This window comes from Euprymna scolopes, chromosome 40 (genome assembly GCF_053919585.1).
Source record: "Euprymna scolopes isolate OS-2025 chromosome 40, ASM5391958v1, whole genome shotgun sequence".
Classification (NCBI taxonomy): domain Eukaryota; kingdom Metazoa; phylum Mollusca; class Cephalopoda; order Sepiida; family Sepiolidae; genus Euprymna; species Euprymna scolopes.
The window spans coordinates 49,280,036-49,301,603 of NC_136521.1; positions in this window are offsets into that span (position 1 = coordinate 49,280,036).

Genomic DNA, 21,568 nt, shown 5'->3' on the forward strand with positions numbered 1-21,568 from the left:
AGAATAAATAGGTTGAAAGAATTGCTGTTTTTTTTTTCAGACAGAATCTATTCAATCTAACACATTATTTTTTTACATAGGCATCACCACTTATCAAGGCCAAGAGGCCACTCGAGGATAAGGGTTAAAGAGTGTACAGTAGAAATTGGACAATATAGTAATCGTTAGTAATGGAGATTCGGTAAATCTGTTAACTTATATGGAACGGCCCATCAAAAACTTGTTTACATTAGACTTGAAGACAACCATATTGTAGTCAGCTGGAAAGCAGAAAAACGGAAGACAATTCCATAGGCGTGCAGTTCTAATAAAGAAGCTTTGTTCACTTATCGATGGCAAGTTGTTGACATTGAAGTTGAATTTTTAACCCTTTACATCAAGTAGCTTCATGCCTTGTCCGGAGCGATTTCTTTTAAAAATATAATCCTTTACATTGTTTACAATCAACTCATTCAATTTAAGTGTTTTATTGATTTATTTACTTATTTCTTATGTATTATTTTGTTCATCCTCCAAAAAAGTCACATTATCGCTTATATATAAGGGGGGGGGTCTGTTAATTAGAGGCAATAGCATTAATATGGAGTTTGCAGTTTTAATTACTGCGCATGGATACAGTTAGGGAAACCAAGAGCAGGTAGGTAATTCCAAAAAGCAAGCAATTCGAGTAAAGACACTGTTAGAGTGAATAGCCTTCTGTCCTCTTGGCGTGTTACTATCGCTTGCCGGGGAGTTTGTGTAATGTGGTCGTTAATCTTCTTAACTGTATCATTACATGTCAACACTCGGACCCACACGTTGTATCTTAGGCAGTCGCAAAAGAAAAACTAAAAAAGATATAAATTCCAGTCAGCTTTTTTCAGTGGACATGAAATACATTTGTTCATCGTTCTTTCAAAATAACGCATTGCCTCTTGTTTTAAATATGTCTTAGTTAACCCTGTATGCCATGTAGTTTACAAAATCCTACCGTACGATTATCTGAGGTAAAACGTTATTTTGTGAATCTAAAAACAAGAAAACAAAACAAAAATCTGATGGTTATAACTAGTTGACCGAAACATACCAGTTTAAAAGTTATTAAGTAGTGGTTTTTATTTGTTTTAATGCATAATATTAAGTTGGTTTTCATAATCTCAGTTTTTTTTTATTCGCCTATACTAAATTTGATGGCTTTTTCGAAAGATCTTAACCAAACGCTCAGTTTAGCCTTTGCTAAAATAAGATTAGAGAATGGAAAACTAAAAGGAAGTTCGCGGTTTGTTTGCTTACAAACAGGCTGTTTGAGCACTGTAAAAGTGGTGGGAGGATGTTTGTTTAAATAGACATTCGGAGAGGTTATTTGCGGCCATCGCTTCTTTGGTCGAGTGGGGGAACTGCCGCTGTCAACACGACGGTTCTAGGTTCAATCCTTGGCTTGGGAGAGTTGCTAGTCTAGCGGCACTGATGAGTTGTGATAGAACGAAACAAAACTGTATGTCGATGACTATATATATATAAATTAAGTAGTTATATATACAGTGATGATCATATTTATTGGCACGGTAAAATAAAAGTTAAATTTTGTCTAATAAATTCTAAAAAAGGGATTAAATTAAAGAAAATAACAAAGTATATTATGTATTTTTAACTGGCCTTTCCGATGCAGCAATCGGATTTTAGAAAAAATAAATAACAAAGGAACAACAAACATAATTGCAAAAAACCCTTGTTCAAAATTATTGGCACGGCTTTGTTTTTCTTTTAGTATCAGTATAATATCAATCAATTTCCGGTTTACGTGCTTTCTGAACTTTTTTATAGCCATATTATGCTTGTTTAACGCTAATTCAGTGAATAATTTTTTTCAGATAATTTTTAGATAGCGATTTATTTAAACTATTATAAGTGACTAAATTATAATTTTCAATCGCCATGGTTAAAACTAAGGAACACAGCGAAGACGTCAGGAAGCTTGTTGTAGCATGCCATACCAATGGGGAGGGCTATGATAAGATTTCAAAGAAGCTAAACCTTCCCAAATCCACTGTTAGAGCCATAATAAACAAGTTCAAATCGCAAGGCCACGTTATGAGTTTAGAGGGTAGAGGGAGAAAAAGGATTCTTTCCCCAAGAGATGAACGGAAAATTGTTCGACAAGTAAAACAAAACCCAAGGATCTCTGTTGGGGAGATTGTTGATGAACAGAGCACCGCTGGAGTGAATGTATCTCGACATACAGTTGGTAGAGTTTTGAAGAGAGCTGGTTTAAAAGCATGTCGTCCGAGAAAGACTCCCTTATTGAAGCCTATGCACCTGAAAGCAAGGCTAGCCTTTGCAAAACGTCATATTGATAAAGATGTTGCATTCTGGAAACGTGTTCTATGGACTGACGAAACGAAAATAGAGTTATTTGGCCATAATAAAGTGTCTTATATTTACAGAAAATCTGGCGAAGCTTTCCTGCCTAAGAACACCATACCCACAGTGAAGCACGGTGGAGGCAGTTTGATGTTTTGGGGATCCTTTGCTGCCTCTGGACCAGGGCAACTTGTTAAGGTCACAGGTAGCATAAAAAAGGAAGACTATGTTAAAATATTGGATGAAAACCTGAAAGACTCTGCTAAAGAGCTCTCACTTGGTCGTCGTTGGTGGTTCATGCAAGATAATGACTCAAAGCATTCGGCTAAACTGACTAAGAAATGGCTTGAGGACAATCATATTAATGTTTTGGAGTGGCCATCACAAAGCCCAGACCTTAATCCAATTGAAAATTTATGGAGAACATTAAAATTGAGGGTAATGCAAAGGAAGCCTAAGAATCTTATTCAATTGGAGGATTATTGTCAGGAAGAGTGGGCTAAAATTACTACTGAAGAGTGCAACAACTTGGTTGTAAACTATGAAAAGCGACTGAGGAAGGTAATCAAGGCCAAAGGCTATACAATTGATTATTAAATAAATCGTGCCAATAATTTTGAACAAGGGTTTTTTGCAATTATGTTTGTTGTTCCTTTGTTATTTATTTTTTCTAAAATCCGATTGCTGCATCGGAAAGGCCAGTTAAAAATACATAATATACTTTGTTATTTTCTTTAATTTAATCCCTTTTTTAGAATTTATTAGACAAAATTTAACTTTTATTTTACCGTGCCAATAAATATGATCATCACTGTATATATATATATAACTACTTAATTTCCTCACATACAAGTAATATACGAAAGTAGAGATTTATGCGTAAACGTTAAGTATTTACTTCAAAAGTGCTCAATACGTAGGTAGAGCTAGTTAGTAATTTATAAAATATATATGGCGATTAAGTTACACTGAATATTCCGCGTTTCATTCACTCTAGGACTCTTCAGGCTTATGCGCGAATTCTGTGGTTGTTTATCGTTTTTATATTTTATATTATTCTATATATATTATTTATATATAAAAACGATAGACAACCACAGAATTCGCGCATAAGCCTGAAGAGTCCTAGAGTGGATGAAACGCGGAATATTCAGTGTAGCTTAATCGCCATCACTGTGCGACGGGAGGGTGTGGATATAATTCACACGCTAGGAGAAATATTTACGGCACTGATTCGTAGCCGAATGGTGAGAGCTGCCGACTGTCAATGCGACGGTTGTAGGTTCAATCCACGGCTGGAGAAAGGTGTTTGTCTAGCCGCACTGATGAGTTGTGATACAACGAAACAGTACTGTATGACAATTAAAGCTCCCCTCTTTGGGTTGAGCACTTTGTAAATATATTTTCACCCGACGAGTATTTAAAAGCGATTAAGCGAAGCCCACTATTAATTTGTTTGTAAACAAACTGATGGTTCGAGCACTGTGCGTCGGGAGGGTGTGGATATAATTCAAACTCTAGGAGAAATATTTACAGCGCTGATTCGTAGCCGAACGATGAGAGCTGCCGACTTATAATTCGACGGTTGTAGGTTCAATCCACGGCTGGGGAAAGGTGTTTGTCTAGCCGCACTGACGAGTTGTGATACAACGAAACAGTACTTTATGTGGATGACAGTATATATGTATATATATATGAGTCGGATTTCGGCGCGGTTTGTTTGATCTGTGTTGGTTAATAAAAATTCTTGTGTGCAGGGCGTTTGCTCAGTTGGTAGAGTGCTTGCCTTGCATGCAAGAGGCTCGGGTTTCGAATCGTGAGCTCGGATGTGTCTAACTGATGAGCCAAAATGGGGGCGAAACCCGAATCTTGGACTTACGGTTCTTTGACTGTCATGGCTCTTGTGGGCTGCGACGTTGTTTGGATGTGGAATTTATTATATATATATATATATACTGTTTTGCATTTATTGCCTCACAGATATTGTGGAAATTATCATACGATACGTATATTAACCATTAAAACATTCGTGTTGTTAAAAGAATAGTTGAAAACAACAGTCAAAATTTTCTTTTCTTTCATTCTCTCTTGTTCTAACTCTGAGTTGAGAAAGAAAAGGGCATTGTACGTAGAAACGGTCGTAGAGTCAGACAGAAGCTTAGTCAAAGGCCTTGAATTTAAAATAAACATTTTAAACGGAATACGTTACACAATTTTTGATTCTTTGATGTTTTTCCCCGATCCTGATGATAAAAAAACTATTAAAAAAAGTCTTGATTTTAATTTAATCAATATGTATTGAAATAGCTTCTGTTCTAATAGGAAAAAATTTATCGTATCTTAATTACACATTAGACGTGTATGAATCAAATGTTATAAATACGTACATATAAATTCGTATATATATATATATATATATATATATATATATATATATATATGTGTGTGTGTGTGTGTGTGTGTGTGTGTGTGTGTGTATCATGTAAGAGTAAAAGTGAGGAATGCTATCGATATTTAAATTTCAAAATATTGATTTCTAATAAATTTCCCAGATTTTGATTATATATTACGTATAAATTGTATCAATTAACACATATATATATATATATATATATATATATATATATATATACTAGCATGGGTGCCCGGCATTGCCCAGTTGTTTTGAGGTGTATGCTGAGCAAAACAGAACAAAAATAAAACGGTCAATTTTTTAAACTTAGACCCCTATTATGACCCCTTAACATTTATTGTTTAGGGCTCAAATAAAGTTATTAAGTTAGATCCATGTCCAAGGAATTTATATCCAAAAATTCACGTGTTTAGACCCGAAATTGTCGGAGGAGTTTGGTAGAGTTCTCAAAGGTCAAACCGTTGAACTTTGACCCCTTAATCGCAAAATTTCTGGCCGAAAATCATATATATATATATATATATATATATATATATATATATATATATATATATAATATAATATAATATAAAGCTGAATTGTGTGTGTGTGTGTGTGTGTGTTTGTGTCTGGTCACGAATAGGCTCCTATATGGCTGACTATTTAAAAAAAAACTGATTACATATAATGATAGAAGATGTATCGAGACACAGGAATGGGTATGTTTGATCTGGCAGAACGGTGGTTCATTAAAATTGTGGGGTCTGTGCTCGCGCCTGGCCCACAAAGTATGGAAATAAAAAATTAAAAAAGAAAAAAAAAACGTTTACAAGTGTTTTTGATATAGATGTACATAAGAATACTTTGATAAGTATGTTTTAACTTAAATAGGGATGGTATAATAAAATTGTGGGGTCTGCGTTCACGCCTGGCCTCCATAGAATAGAAATAGGCACAAACTTTAATAAAGACTTTTCATATCTATCTGCGTAATTATACTTTGATAATTATGTTTCAGTTTGAAGAAATATGGTATAATAAAATTATGGGGTGTTCGTTCGCGCCTGACCTCCATAGAATGGAAATATGTCACAAAGTTTAACAAGGTTTTTTTTTAATATAGATGCACAGAATATTGTGATAAGTGTTTCAGTGTGAACAGGTATGGTATAATAAATTATGGGGGTTATCTATTTTATTTTTATTTTCATCATACTTTGCTTTGGTTTTGATATCCCCAAATTCGAAGCTATCTCTTTACAACCCTTCCTTTTCATAAGCTATCATACTTTCATAAATGGGAGTCCATTTTCTGTCGGCTGTTTTTGAACCCAGTCAACGACGTGTACTTTTGCTAGTATATATATATATATATATATATATATATATATATATATATATATATATATATATATATATATATATACTAGCTCTATTTGACGTGGTGTCTTTATAATTGTTCAAAGGTCGTTAAGCATCAACAAAAAAATGTCAGCTGTAAATGCTCAAAGTATCTGCCCCATTGAGCCCCTAGAGAAAACTGGGAGAAAACTCGGATGTGACCCAAGGGGAGATGAAGCCTAAACATTTTCTCCATTACACTATCACTGGACTGTCACTGGATTTGCAGATGAGGATACTGTATTAAACTATTAAACGGACAGAGCTCCGTTTTGATATTCGTGGACGCGCCTGTATATAATGAAGATACAAAAATTGCAGCTTCGTTCAGCAAATTTGATTCCTGGCCTTAAAACAAATCCATTATCATTTCTCGCTTCAGTATTCCTCTAATCCAATCTAACAAGATCGATAATAGCCCGAGCGGAAAAGGTTCGCTTTAACGTAGTCGTTAAAACAAGTTAATTATCGATTAGCGGTCAAGTCATTTACTTTTCGATGTTGAAACTGGTCGGCCATTTTGGATTCTATTATTATTATCGACTAATCATGTCTGACATCAATTTACTGTTGCGTGACATGACTAATAGAAATTAATTATTCTGACTTTCAACTGGCGATAAGAAAATAAAATCGGGCTTGAGTTAAAGCTCTTTCTCTTTTCGTGTTCTACTCCTAAAGATACGCTTACAATACCGATACGGAAGCGACACTTATCCTTGAAAGGGGAAAGTTTCATGGGTATACAAAATTCACAAGCGGTTCTCAGTCACTTTCATATCCCAATCAGGTTGAATGACATTGTTAACGTTTCACATCTCTTGCAGGAATGTGCAGATGTTTTCCAACATACAGCTTCTGATATTCCCCAAAAATAGACACTTATCTCACTCTAACTGCTTTCAACGTTGCTTAATGTCGCTGATCTAACAAGAACCGGTTAATCAACGTGATTTTGCCATGTATGGATGTGTTTCGATGACTTAGAAAGGGAATTTTCCAATAGACGTTAGATTAAGTACTAAGGAATTTAGCTAAAATGTTTGATAAAATAAAAGAAGGCTCAAATTTGCAACACAAGAATATTATTTCTGAATCCTCATTTTACAAAATTCAGAAATAGCTTTCTTGTCTTGCAAAATCATCGGACTACTGTTGTCGTCTTGAGTGTAATTTTCACAACGTTTCGGTTGATGTAAACTCCGACCTTCTTTGGGTGTATCTTGTCGAAATCGGGAATGTTTTTATCGAACTCGGGAATGTGAATGGAATTTCGAACGGAACCCTTTATTTACTTCACGGAGGTAGCATGCTCTTGTTCCATCAGCCATGACTGGGTAGAGGTCCTAAATAATTCGCGATTGTATTTTCGGTCGTCCACACTGAGAATTGAACCTTCAACCTTCAGGAGAATATCAGTTTTTAAAACTGATTTTTTCTAAGTACTTTAACCATTGCGCCACGGATCATTCCGTGGCAGAGTTCCACTTGATATTGCTTGCGGAACCAGAGCCTACTACCCCCGTGAAATAAATAAAGGATTCCATTCGTAATTGCCTAAGTTCGACAGAAATATTTCTGAGTTCGACAAGATACAATTGAAGAAGGTCGGAGGTTACATCGGCTGAAACGTTGTCTAATCTTTCTTTTTTTTTTAACTGTGAAGAAATTGAATATGTTTGGAATATTTTTTATCCTTTACTGAATGTAGGCCGAGGGATTAAATGTGAAATATGCAAAGAAAATTTTCTTTTGTCGTCCTTATGACTTTTCCATGTAAATATTTCTCTTCCAATTTTTTCTTTTATTGTCCTTGCCCTTGACTTTATGTTCTCTGTGTTGTTCATTTTTACGATAACTCTTGCTGCGGTGATTAGCCTTTCTGTGTTCGTTGTTATGCATTTTTCTCATTCTTTTTTTATATATCATGCATATAGTTTTGTATAACAACTATTGTGGAGACGCCCACTAATTAGCATACGTGGGTGAAAAGATATAGATAAAGGTATCAAGTCAGCAAGACCGGGGAGCTGTGTTCGAACGCCGGATAGGAAAGACGCATGTGCCGGTTGCTCCATGAAAGACTTTAACACGCCCTCTGCCGGACAATCTTCCAACTGCAGTACAACTGCACCTTTGTAAATATGTATTATCTTTTCGTGTTAATATATTTTTTTTACCTTTACTTTCTGCGTTCGTGTTGTTATTAATACAGACCCAACACTAACCAGGCCCCTGTCCTCCGTTTTTCACATAGAGTCCGCCAGCATCATCCTTCGGGTGTAGCATATTGTACATTTTTTTTTTTTTACACAGTGATCACCACTTATCAAGGCCCGGAAGCCACTCAGGGATAAGGGTTATTGCAAGTACATTACGTTAGTGAGGAGATTTGATGAAGTGTTTACTTAAGGGGGCGGTTCATTAGGAATTTGTTAACATTAGACTTGAAGACATCCAAGTTGTAGTCCGGAGGGAAGCAGGCAGACGGAACAGACTTCCACAGGCGTGCAGTTCTAAGAAAGAAGCTTTGTTCATGAAATCCGCGTTTTGATTTAGGCACAGATATAGAGTGGGGGAAATTTTTCACAGTGGATTCAGCTAGACTTTCCTGATCTTCTAGTCAAAATAATTCAGTTCTTTTTTTGGTTCAACCTATGAACGGACTAGTGTTATTAGTGATACTTCCCATGTGTTTATCACTTTTCTTATGTTCTTATATAATTTACTTTCAAGGAGTTGTATTGTTCTTCCGTTGGTTTTATTTCCATTTTTTTAAATTTCATTTCTGTTGATTTGTTGGTGCCTGCAGAGTTCCCAAATATTTGATGGTGTTTCCGTTTCCCTTTGATTTGTTTATTTCATACCCTCCACTGCCCCTAATTTTCTGTTTCTTATCCTTAATAGTGCCCCTTTTCCATTCCAAATTCTATTTTGACATCTTAGTTGAAGATTCCGGTTGTGTTTATTACGTCTCTAGATAATTTTTGTTTCCTGTGAAAAGTTTCAGGTCGTCTGTATACATTAAGTAGTTAATTCTTTCGTCTGTTTTAATAAACTTGTATTCGACCTGGCAGTGTTTTTTAGTATGTTGCTAATGGACATTATTGCTATTATGAACATTAGTATGATCACGTTGACACACCGGTTCCTTTTGGATCACCGAAGTTAAGCAAAGTTGAGCCTGGTCAGTACTAAAATGGGTGACCATTTGTGAATTTTAAGTGCTGTTTGTGCTCTCTGCTTATCTCGGCATTGTTTCCAGTCGTCCTGAGCTTCTCTTTGCCACTCGACTCAAGCAATACCGGTGCAGGAGAGGTGTGGGAAGAGATTGCGCAACCCTTGACTCATAATTTCATGCGCAGCTTGCTACCCTTACAGGGTGTATCTATTGCTCTTTGAGACCGAATACTAGCAGTGATAGGAAATCTCCTTGGAAAATACCTTTCTGTATTTTATTTATGTTATGTATTGTTCTTCAGCTCTCAGTACCAGTCATGTTCGCATTGCTTATATAGTCTAATTAATAATATTGTCTGGTATTTTTTACATCCTCGAGTATTTTATTATAAAGGGTGGACCACTAAAAAGTAGCCGAGAATATGTAGAAGAGAGGATACCATTCTTTTATTATTTAAATTACTATTGGCATTGTTTAAATTAGCTGTGGTGTCATAATAGATGTTGGAAGTGCTCCCCGTTGACATCTATGCGTTTCTGCCTGTAGATCTTTTTGTTTTAATGCCCTCCAAAGATAAAAATCACATGATGACAAGCCCGGGGAACGTTGTGGCCATAGCCTTTTGCCTATTGTTCTCTCTTCCGTAAACATGTCATGAACTCGTGTCAGTGATCTGTGAGACTTGTGGCATGTAGCGCCATCTTGTTGGAAAAAGAATTGCATTTTTCTTATGGTGTCAGTTGGTCATTAAGAAAAAGATTAGAGAAACGGGCCACTTTTAAGTGGGTCACACTATAGATGCTTGAGGGATCATCTCTGACGATTTGTTATAATCGATTCTTTCTTTACTTTTTTACCGCCTACAGGACTTTTTGGTCTATATATAGTAGATCATGTGTTTCTCGTTTTCCTTTTCGGCATCCATTCTATTCCTTGGGGAGTAGCCAACGATTAGTGATAAATTTGTTCTTTTAATTGTGCTGTTAAGATTTTCCACATAATTAGTAAGCAAGTTATAGGTCTGTAGTTGCTGGGGCTTGTTCTTTTTCTCTGTGTGTGTGTGTGTGTGTTTTTTTATATCAGTGTGAATCTATGTTTATTCATCCATTCTGACACGTATACTTCATGGATGCATCTTTTCAGGTTTAGTAGTCAAGATTCCATGTTGTGTTGTGGATTTTTGGAACCAGTATGTGTGTATTTCGTCATGAACTGGCGCTCTCCAGTTTACTATTTTTCTTGGGGTTACCTTGAGGATTTCCTTGCAAATTTCATTCTCTGTTCCTTCGTCGATTTGCTGTAACTCTTCTTTCATGGCTTTCCATTCAGCGTTTCTACTGTGATCTTATCGTTCTTCTCATATCTTGCTCCAGTTGAGTCTTGTTTCTGTCGAGTCTGGTTGTTTTGTTTTTGTTTTCCCTTCGTTTACATTTTGATAGAATTGACTTACATTGTTTTTCAAAGGTTTTCCATGCACTGTTCTCAGTGCTTTCCCAATCAAATTGTTAATCTCGAGTGGTAGTTTGTAAATCACCAAGCAGTCCGTTTTCTCGCTTTCTTGCAGTTGATCATTGATATTTCTATTTTTTACCCCTTCATGATCTTTTATGTATTGTAGATAATCCGTTCCTCGATTTCCTTTTCGGCATCCTCCCTATTCATCGTAAAGTAGTCCATGATTTTTTTAATCAGATTTGTTCTTTCAGTCGTTCTCTTAAGATTTCCCACATGGTTGGTAAGCAAGTTATGGGCCTATAGTTGTTATTCAGTTTCTTTTTGTATCAGTATGATCTTGCCTTTAATCATCCATTTTGCCATACACTATTTTGATACACTTTTTCGGTTCTTAAATTAACCCTCTCATGTGATTTTAAGAATCTATTGAACAAGTATAGGTGTATTTTCTTATGTTTATCTGAAGTATTTCCTTGTTGATTCCGTTTTCTGTTCATTTTAAAGTTTGCTGTAACTTTTCTTTCAGATCTTTCAGCCATTTGACATTTTTATTGTGGTCTTGTCGATTTTCTCATATCTTGCTCCGATAGAGTTTATGTTTGTCGTGCCCGGGTGTCCTGTTTCTGTTTTTTCTTCATTTAAATTTTGATAAAATTAGCTTTCATGATTTTTTTTTTCAAAATTTACCCTTGGTTTGATTTCTTTTATACATTTGTTGATCCGTATTTCCAGCCTGAATTCGTATCCAGGTTTTGTGCGTCCATTTTGATTTTTTCAGCTGTCGTGATATTGTAAACAAACACAGACGGGATTTGATGAAAGACATTATTATTATTACCGGCTCACATGGAGCTTTCACACAAGTCAGCAAACGATCTGATTGGAGACCTGTGGTGTCCTCTGGAAGCTGAGTGACAACAAGTCTCCTCAGACGTTCAGCTCTCTCCTTCTCCTTCGATAGCATTTGCAAATAAATTTGCATCATCGAAACAGCCTCTTACCATTGATTTCTCGCTGGCAGTGGCCATTGGTTTATACTGGAATTTGAGTGGCACTAAGCCTCCCCATGATCCCAGTTCTCTTCGCACTTGTCCAGCGGAGGTCTGGCCAATGCTCCCTCCTCGGTCTTTCCATCCTCCTTGACCCTTCTCGGCTCTTTGGTATCAATTTTTGTTGGGGGGGGGCGGTGGTGAAATAATGGAGAGATGCATGATGGGGGGGTGTAGAACATGTAGATCTGCAGCTTCGGTGTTCATTCCCTGTAACGCTTCTTCGTTATATTGTCTTGTGTTATTCTCCGCATTCAAGGGGTTTCCTTAATATTTCAGCCGTTTTCCTTATCGTCAGGCGTTGTATTTTTGCAGTTATTCCTCTGATTCCAATTTCTGCCATTCTTTTTTTCCAGGTTTTTCGGGATTGTTCCTAGTGCTCCTACTATTATCGGTACTATTTTGATTTTCTTCATCATCCACAAGGAGCTTTCACACAGGTAATCAAAGATATCCCCTTGAAAACACCCCGTGGTGTTCCCTGGAAGCTGAGTGACAATAAGCCTCCTCAGATTTCCAGTACTCTCCACCTCTTTCGAAAACATTTGTAAATAAATATGTATTATCGCAACAGCTGCTTGCCATTGATTTCTCGTTGGCAGCGGCTGTTGGTCTTTGTTGAAATTTGAGTAGCAATAAGTCTCCCCAAGGTCGCATTTATTCAGCGGAGGTCTGGTCAGTGCTCTCTTCTCGGTCTTCTTTTCCTCCTTCACTCTACTTGGTCATTCGGTCTCACTCTTTTTTGAGGGGGCAGTAATGTGGTAATAGGGTGATGGAGTAGGGTTAGAGAACTTATACTTATTTATTTATTTATTTATTTATTTATGTTTTGCGAATTAGTCCACACGGCAAATTATTCCTCGTAATACGCACGGCAAATTATTTCTCGTAATACGTAATAATCAGTAGCACATTTTCGATTTGGTTTTAGTCGGCAGGAGTTATTGCTAAAGAGGTCAAAATTGAAAATTGAAAATAAAACAGTTGAACATTAACCCTACTGGTACCTTTGCGCATGCGCAACATTAAAAATTCACAGCTCAACGTCGCTAATTTTCATTTTTTTCGCGTCCATCTGGCAGTAACTCAGACGGTAAAGACGTTTGAAAGATAAATAACGGCTAAAGTTGGAGCGCTAAACTTTCTGGTGAGAAGAAATTTTGAAATTATTATTATATATTGTATAATAATCAATAGAGAATTGGCTGTATAATAATAAATAAAAATAATCTGCATGAATTAAAATATAATATTTATACGTGTTTTACGAACGGGCAACGCCTAGCGGCCTGCTAGTATCCTATATACCAAATTTCAAGTTTGTAGATAGAAATTTCGTTGAGTATATAGGTTGAGAAATGTCCTCACACACATTCTCACTTATATATATAAGTTGCTCGGAAATCAACAGAGATGATTTGTTTATAGTAGTGAAGGCTTAGTGTAGAACCAACCACACCTTCTGGTATTACTGCCAACCTTTGTCGGTGCAGATAACTGCCAAAGGACATAGTATGCAGTAGGTCGCAGGTTTTTACATGTGTTCCTTCTCCTATATGCACATCTTAACAAAGACTGGGGGTGCATCTCTCCCAGTGAATTAATGCGCCTCCTGGAAATTTCTATGACTCGGCGTGGTACATACAGCGACTAGCTTTCCCAAATGGTCTCTCATCTGGTTCTAGCCAGAGACATATATATATATATATATATATATATATATATATATATATATATATATATATATATGTATATATATATATACATATATATATATATGTATATATATATATATACATATATATATATATATATATATATATATATATATATATTAAAATACAAACTAAGCCAGCATTGAATAAAGAGTGATACTAACCCTCTTTTCCTTCTAGAATATTTAAACCACAATCGCTTTTTTTTTTAATTGCAGAAATAAGTATGTCGATGCAATTGAAAATCGCCAATATAAACATTAGATACGAAACGAACACAGTATCAAAACAATACGGTAGGAACTTAGAATATCAGGTCCGGAATTGGGAAAATAAATTAATAAATAACTTAGGGAAAAATACTACTACTACTACTACTACTACTACTACTACTAATAATAATAATAATAATCGAAATTATGTGAACATATGTAATTGGTTGCAAGGATAAATGGATAATCGATTGAAACATTAAAAATAGAGATACGAAAATAGGTAGTTATAAATAAACCCATAACAAACAGAAACCAGAAAAAAAGACTCTGAAGGAAGAAATGTAGGAACATTTTTTATCATATAGTTTTACGGATTCATATTGTTCAATAAAAAGTGTTTTTCTCAACGCCCTTCTTGTGAATATTTTCAAATAATATAAGGTTTGAAATTGTCCAAATGATCGCGAAACAATTGTATCGGACAATAAAAATGCACTACTTGTTGCTATCAATCCGATCTTTTTTGTCTTGATTTTGTGAAAATAATATATGAATGCTCGATTGCGAAAACTGGTAATTTCGAAGCTTACAAATTAAGTCAAATTTAAATGAGGGGGAGGGGTCACCAGCAATGTGTATTTTAACATTATTTTATTATTCCGTGTTTTGGTTTTTCATTGAAAATTATGTTTAGATCATTGCAATAATTATTTTAATCAGTGAAATCATTTTTAACGCGTTTCAGACGTTCTGTGAAGCGTCCTCTTCAGAAAGTATTTAAAATGTAATATATTTAGAATATATTTAGAATATACTCAAGATGTGTTAAAAATGTATTTAAAATGTAAAAGAGCATTTTCGTAGTTCATTTGAAATGTTTCCGAGCGGTGGAATCATGTGTAAATGATTCTACTTTTCATTTGTATGTTCAATTTTTATTACTGGTTCGTTGGGGTGGACTGTGGTCACTGCTGCCTTATGTTTCTCTCTCTCTCTCTCTCTCTCTCTCTCTCTCTCTCTCTCTCTTCTTGTATTTCTACTTGTCTCTCTATGTTTTTTCTAATTCATTTCCTTTTTTACTCTTACTTGAGTGGAGGTGAGGGGCCCATTGGTACTTGGTCAACTGGGTGCATAGGGTAGTGTGTGTGTGTGTGTGCGTGCGTACGCGCGCGCGTGTATGCATATTATTTATGAAAAAACATTCTGAAAGCATCTGGAAACAGCACAACCCTTATGACTTTCGAAAACATTTTTCAAGCCGTTTGATTTTATTCCCGTAATCGCACACATGTGAGTGTGTGTGCGTGTGTGTGTGTGTGTGTGTGTTTATATACATTATGTACTAGACATACCGGAAGTGACGTTATCACTGTTGACCTGAAACAATGCATCATGTTAAATGTACTCTATAATCGTAAAACATTCTTTCTACATCTCTACAGTAACGGATTTTTAAAAAAGGTAGGGGGAGCGATAAAATGTGTAGAGTGAAGCCTGCTCGTTCATCCCTAATTAATGGCTCGATCATAATTAAATCCATATCGATCTCGTTGATTCGATTAGAAAAAATATAGCAGCGAATAATATAACGGGTGCCTTTTAAGGTTGATCAATCGGTTGAGCGAACGACTTGTTATAGTTGAAATCATTGGTAATGTAATTCAATTATTATTATTATTATTATTATTATTATTATTATTATTATTATTATTATTATTATTATTATTATTATTATTATTATTGGCTCACAAGGAGCTTTCACACAGGTCTTCAGAGACCTTTCCCTGAAAACAGCCTGTGTTGTTCCCAGGAAGCTGAGTGACAACAAGTCTCCCCAGGTTTCCAGTACTCTCCACCTCTTTCGATAACGTTTGCAAATAAATTTGCATTATCGCAACAGCTGTTTGCCATTGATTTCTCGTTGGCAGCAGCTATTGGTCTTTGCTAGAATTTGAGTAGCAATAAGCCTCCCAAAGGTCCCAGTTCTCTTCGCACTTATTTGGCGGAGGTCTGGTCAGTTCATCGGACTTTCCTTCCTCCTTGACTCTACTTGGTTATTTGATCTCGCTGTTTTTTTTTTGGGAGGGGCAGTGATGTGGCAATGGGGGTAGGGTTGGGATTATTATTATTATTATTATTATTATTATTATTATCATCATCATCGCGGAATATTCTGTGTAGCTTAAGTGCCATATATATTCTATAACTTACTACCTTGCTCTACCTACGTGTTGAGCACTGTTGAAGTAAATACTTAAAGTTTACGCATAAATTTATACTTTCGTATATTAATTTATGTTATTAAATTAAGTAATCATATATATATATATATATATATATATATATATATATATATATATATATATATATTAGTGTTGGGACGATTAATCGGAATCAGAATCAGGAATCGGAAAAATCGGAACTTTCAGGATATCGGAATCGGAAAATATTCTAATTTTCGATTCAAAACTCGATTCCTTAAAAAACATGTTGAACTTAATTTTACATTGTTGACACTTAAGATAAAATGGTGAATATTTTTGGTTTTTAAGTACCCAGTGATATTAAAATCTATATTCATAATAATAACATAATAAACAATGTAAGTTGATTTTACCTGTGCCAAAAAAGAAAGATAAAAAGGAAAAGTTTGGTTTTTGCCAGGTCGTTGATAAACCTGACAAAAACAAAAACTTTAATGAATTAGTTGACTTTGAGTTTTTTCATACTTCTACGCTAGACACATTTTTGCGCCAGCGTTTCTTTGACTGCGGCATCTCCTGTCTGTTAGTAGTGTTTACTTGCTATAAAAGCAAATTGTCAATATGCTGATAAAAAGTCATAAACTCCAATCGAGTAATAAACGATTCATGGTTATAATTGAAGCAATTTTATCGGTTAAGTTTCTATTTCTTTCCACTGATAAGACACTCAAATACACAGATGAAGACTGAAAATCTGTCTCCAACAAAAATATAAGTGCGTATTTTTTTTAAAAAAAAATAATTGAAAATATATTTTACTAAAACGTTTTTCGCATACTTTGTTTCATATTTCATGTAAATATAAAAGTGAAGTGGATTATTTTACTATATATAAAAAAATATTGTTCAACAAAACCTTTTAAGCAAAAGTGAGATTACGTATAATTTTATTGAGGAAGAAAAACATGAACTCTTTTAGAATTTAGAGTTTCACATATAACTTTAACGTAAGAGATAACCCGAATTTCTGGGCTATTCTAGCGTTTTAGGGCAGTTTTCTGGGCATTTTTGAGGAAGGGGTTGATATTAACTTTTTCAAATGATTGAGTGTGATTTTACTAACATTCCAGTCAGACTTGGGGTTAGTGGTAAGAAAATTCAAATTATAGAAGAAACTGATCTCCCAGTCCAAATTCTAAAATAATTTTTTCCGTTTTTTTTTTTCTATTTTCTCTGTCAAGTTGTTTTAGAATGTTCAGTCACGCATAATCACCTAAAAAGTAGAAACTCATTTTGGAAGGCAATTATTTAGTTACGGATTTTATTATGGTGCCCGGAAAACTCGTCCACGGAAAACTCGCCCACAGAAAACGTATCCATTTTTGCTAGGTAGGAAAATTGGACCATTATTGAATAAATATAGGTTGAAAACACATTTTATGACTGTTCTTGCAGGAGATATTGTTTTTTTTTAAAAAAGAGAACACTCCCAATAATATTTAAAAAAAATATTTTTACTTATCTACTGTTGTGTGAAAAAAGATAAAATCGATTTTTCTAAGTGTTCGTTTTCTCCTTAGCTTGCTAAGTTTTCAGTTGTTTAACTTATTTTAAAGCGCCTATTCAGTTAAAAATAGTATTGAGGGTTACGCAAGAACAACAAACAAAAAAACATGTCCGACGTGAAAGGATCACATCTCGGGAGTTTCGATAATAGCACAAAAATAGAAGGGTTTGTATTACTGTACACAGAGGTACGAAAAAGTTGTTAAAAATAACCCAAGTATATAACAATAAAATATTAAAAAATTAATTTTCTACCTACTTAGATAAGTTTTTAGTATTTTTATTTAATCTAAAATGTTTATTCGGTTCGAAAAGCGAGTAACATTGAACGCTGCCGGAGAACAAGAAAAGATGGCCGCGATATCTCTGAAGACGCAATAATCACTTCAAAATAAGAAATAAAACAAAATGGTTGTAGAAACCCACTGAGTTCAAAATAAAAAGTATACAATATACTGTTAAAACTCACCGAATATATGTCAGCCTATGTCACGGTAACATATATTGAGTAAGTTTCTAACAGTGTTTTGTATAGTTTTTTAGTTTGAACTCATTGTCCCGAACTTAACGTATTCAACAGCGAGCTCGCCGCTATTTGTCTTTTTCACATATACCGATAAACACTGAATGTTTTTCGGACCGAATAAACATTTCACATTAAATAAAAACACTAAAAACATATCCGGTTAGGTAGAAAAGTAACTTATCTTGCTTTGATTACATTTATTTGTTATATATTTGTTTTTTTTTTTTGACAACTTTATCGAATCTATGTGTAGAGTAATACAAACCTGAAAAAAGTCCATTAATGTCGGCCCGCTATTACGAATTCGGAATAGGAGCATGTGAGCGCGAAAAACGAAAGTAGAAATCAGGAGAACCAAAAATATTATGGGGGTATAGTTCCTTTTTTTGGACTGAATAAACACTTAAAAATAAGTTAAACAACTAAAAAAATATTTAGCTAGGTAAAAAAAAAAAAAAAAAAAAAAAAAAACGAAAAATTCTGAAAAATCGATTTTATTTTTTATAAAACAAAAAAAAATGATCTTTTATAGGGTGGGTGTAGTCTCTCCTAAAAATAACTCCCCTTCAAAAATGGTAATAAAATGTGTTTTCAACCGATATTTATTCAATAATGGACCAGTTTTCTTACCTAGCAAAAATGGACGAGTTTTCCATGGACGAGTTTTCCGTGGACGAGTTTTCTGTGGACGAGTTTTCTGTGGACGAGTTTTCCTAAATTCATTATTAGGTTTATAATGTACAGATTCCAGCTCTCCAAGAAGGGTCATTTTAAAATGGGATGAAAATAAAAATGTCCTCAATTTAAAAGGATTTCTTTTTCACTTACCGAGGACAGCAAAAATAAAGTGCAGCATCAGAACAGGTACTACACTTTGAATTATTTATTTGCTAAAAAATATAACATAGAAGATGGTCAAAAGTGTGGGAAAGTAGGGATCGTTATCTGCTGCCTTACACAATCCATATGATTCTTAGCTAGAATCATTTCGCTCACAACAATACCGCATTTACTCCTATTATAAAATAGTTAATATCTATCTATCTATCTATCTATCTATCTATCTACCTATATATATATATATATGTGTGTGTGTGTGTATAGTAGTTTATAAAATATATATGGCTATTAAGCTACACTGAATATTCTGCGTTTCATCCACTATAGGATTCGTCAGGCTTTTGAAGTAAATACTTAAAGTTTACGCATAAATCTATACTTTCGTATATTAAATTTATGTGAGTAAATGAAGTAGTTTATATATATATATATATATATATATATATATATATATAAAATAAAAAATTCATTTTGACTTTTGTTTCTCTATTTTATATTTAACTCTATCACCATTTAATTTTTTTCTCCTCTTTTTCTTCCCTGATCTTTCTTATTTATATTTATGTCTCGGCAACAGTGTGAAAAGCATATCTTATTTTTCTTTTATTAATATTATTGGAATTTTTCCTTTTTTCCCCTTGTACACATTTTTGTGAATTATTCCATGGATTTCTGCCTTTGGATTATTTTGGACCATCTTCCAATTACGGGATTTCCTTGGATTTTACTTGTGCAAATGGAAATTCATTTCTTGAAGTTATATATTTGGATTTTACCGTCACTGGATTATTTATCTTCCACCAGACTATCCATTCACGTGTATTCACCTTTTTCTTCACCATATTCCTTCTGCTTCACTTTTTTTGTTATCAAGTAAGATCTTAGACTTACTTGTTGTTTCATCAAATACTTTTGCATGCAAAATCCGATACCGCATTTTGCTAATTCCTACCCTTTGATGAGAAGGAAAGTATTTCTTCGAAACTCCGCGGATTAAGGACTATCCACTTATCTAGTGTTGCCTTTTCAGATTAAATATGTTTTTAACTCTTTTTCAAAGTGTTTTTTAACATGTTTTATTAACTGTTTGATCGTATATATATATATATATATATATATATATATATATATATATATATATATGTTTCATTAAATATTAATATGATTTTAAATAAAAATATTTTCGATAATATGGCTAAAACATATCAATAAATTGTTTGCAAAAATAAATTTATTCAGTATTAGAAATCCAATCAATAAAACTTCATACAAAAATATCTGTCTGCCATAAAAGAAAAGGGTTTAAGAAAAAACTTAACGGTTTTAAGTCACATTTTCCGGTATCTCTAATGACATTGTTATAACAGCGAAAAGAATTTATGATTTATTTATGGGTTTCCCAATGTGTATTTTGTATATAAATTATCGGTGAGATACAAATTAAAAAAAAAAAATGAACATGTCTGTTATTTATAGATTTTGTTTAAAACAATTATTAAAGAGAAAGAAAAAAAAACTGACGTACACAAATTGTACTTGATTTTTAAATAATAAATTTCGCATTTGATATGTTAAACTCATTGTTTTCTGCGATAAGTAATGCTCAAAATATCGGAACATTTAATAAACAGACATAAATCGACGCCGGCTAGGGTCTCGAATGCTATTGTTGTGTTTTTTTTTTCGGGCGCCTTTGATAATAGTATGGAATAAGGAATCGTACCGAAAATTTAGATGGAATCGGTAATTGTATCGGAATCGGGAAAAATTTTGGAATCGTCCCATCACTAATATATATATATATATATATATATATATATATATATATATATATGTGTGTGTGTGTGTGTGTGTACGTGTGTTACTATATATGTGTATATATATGCATATATATGTATATGTGTGTATATATGTATATGTATATATATACATATGTATATACATATGTATGTATATATATATGTATTTATATGCATATATATGTATACATATGCATATGTATATATATATATGTATGTATATATATATTTATATGCATATATATGTATATATATATATGCACATGCATATGTATATATATATATGTATGTATATATGAAATATATGTATGAATATATATATTTACATGTATATATATGTACATATATGTATATGTATATATATGTGTAAATATATATATATGTACATATGCATGTATATGTGTGTATATATGTATATATATATATCTATATATATCCGTATATATATGTATATATATATATTATATATAAATGTATATATATTATATATTTATATGTATATACATGTATATATATTTGTATGTATATATATACGTATATATATATGCATGTATATAAATATATATGTATATATATGTATGTATATATATATGTATATATATATATATATATATATATATATATATATATATATATATATATATATATATATATGTTTATATACATATTTTTTCATTAGTTTGGTTACGGTTTCAATTCAAGCTGATTCACCCAAGTCATATGGATATATATTTTTCGTTTTGAAATTTCAACTCTATAATATATAAACATCCATAGAAGATTAACTCTATAATAATATATACACACTCTGCAAGAATGAAAATATGATATTTAAACGTACTTTTCGACCAGACTACGCCGCGCGTACTTGCTAGCTTAGATAAA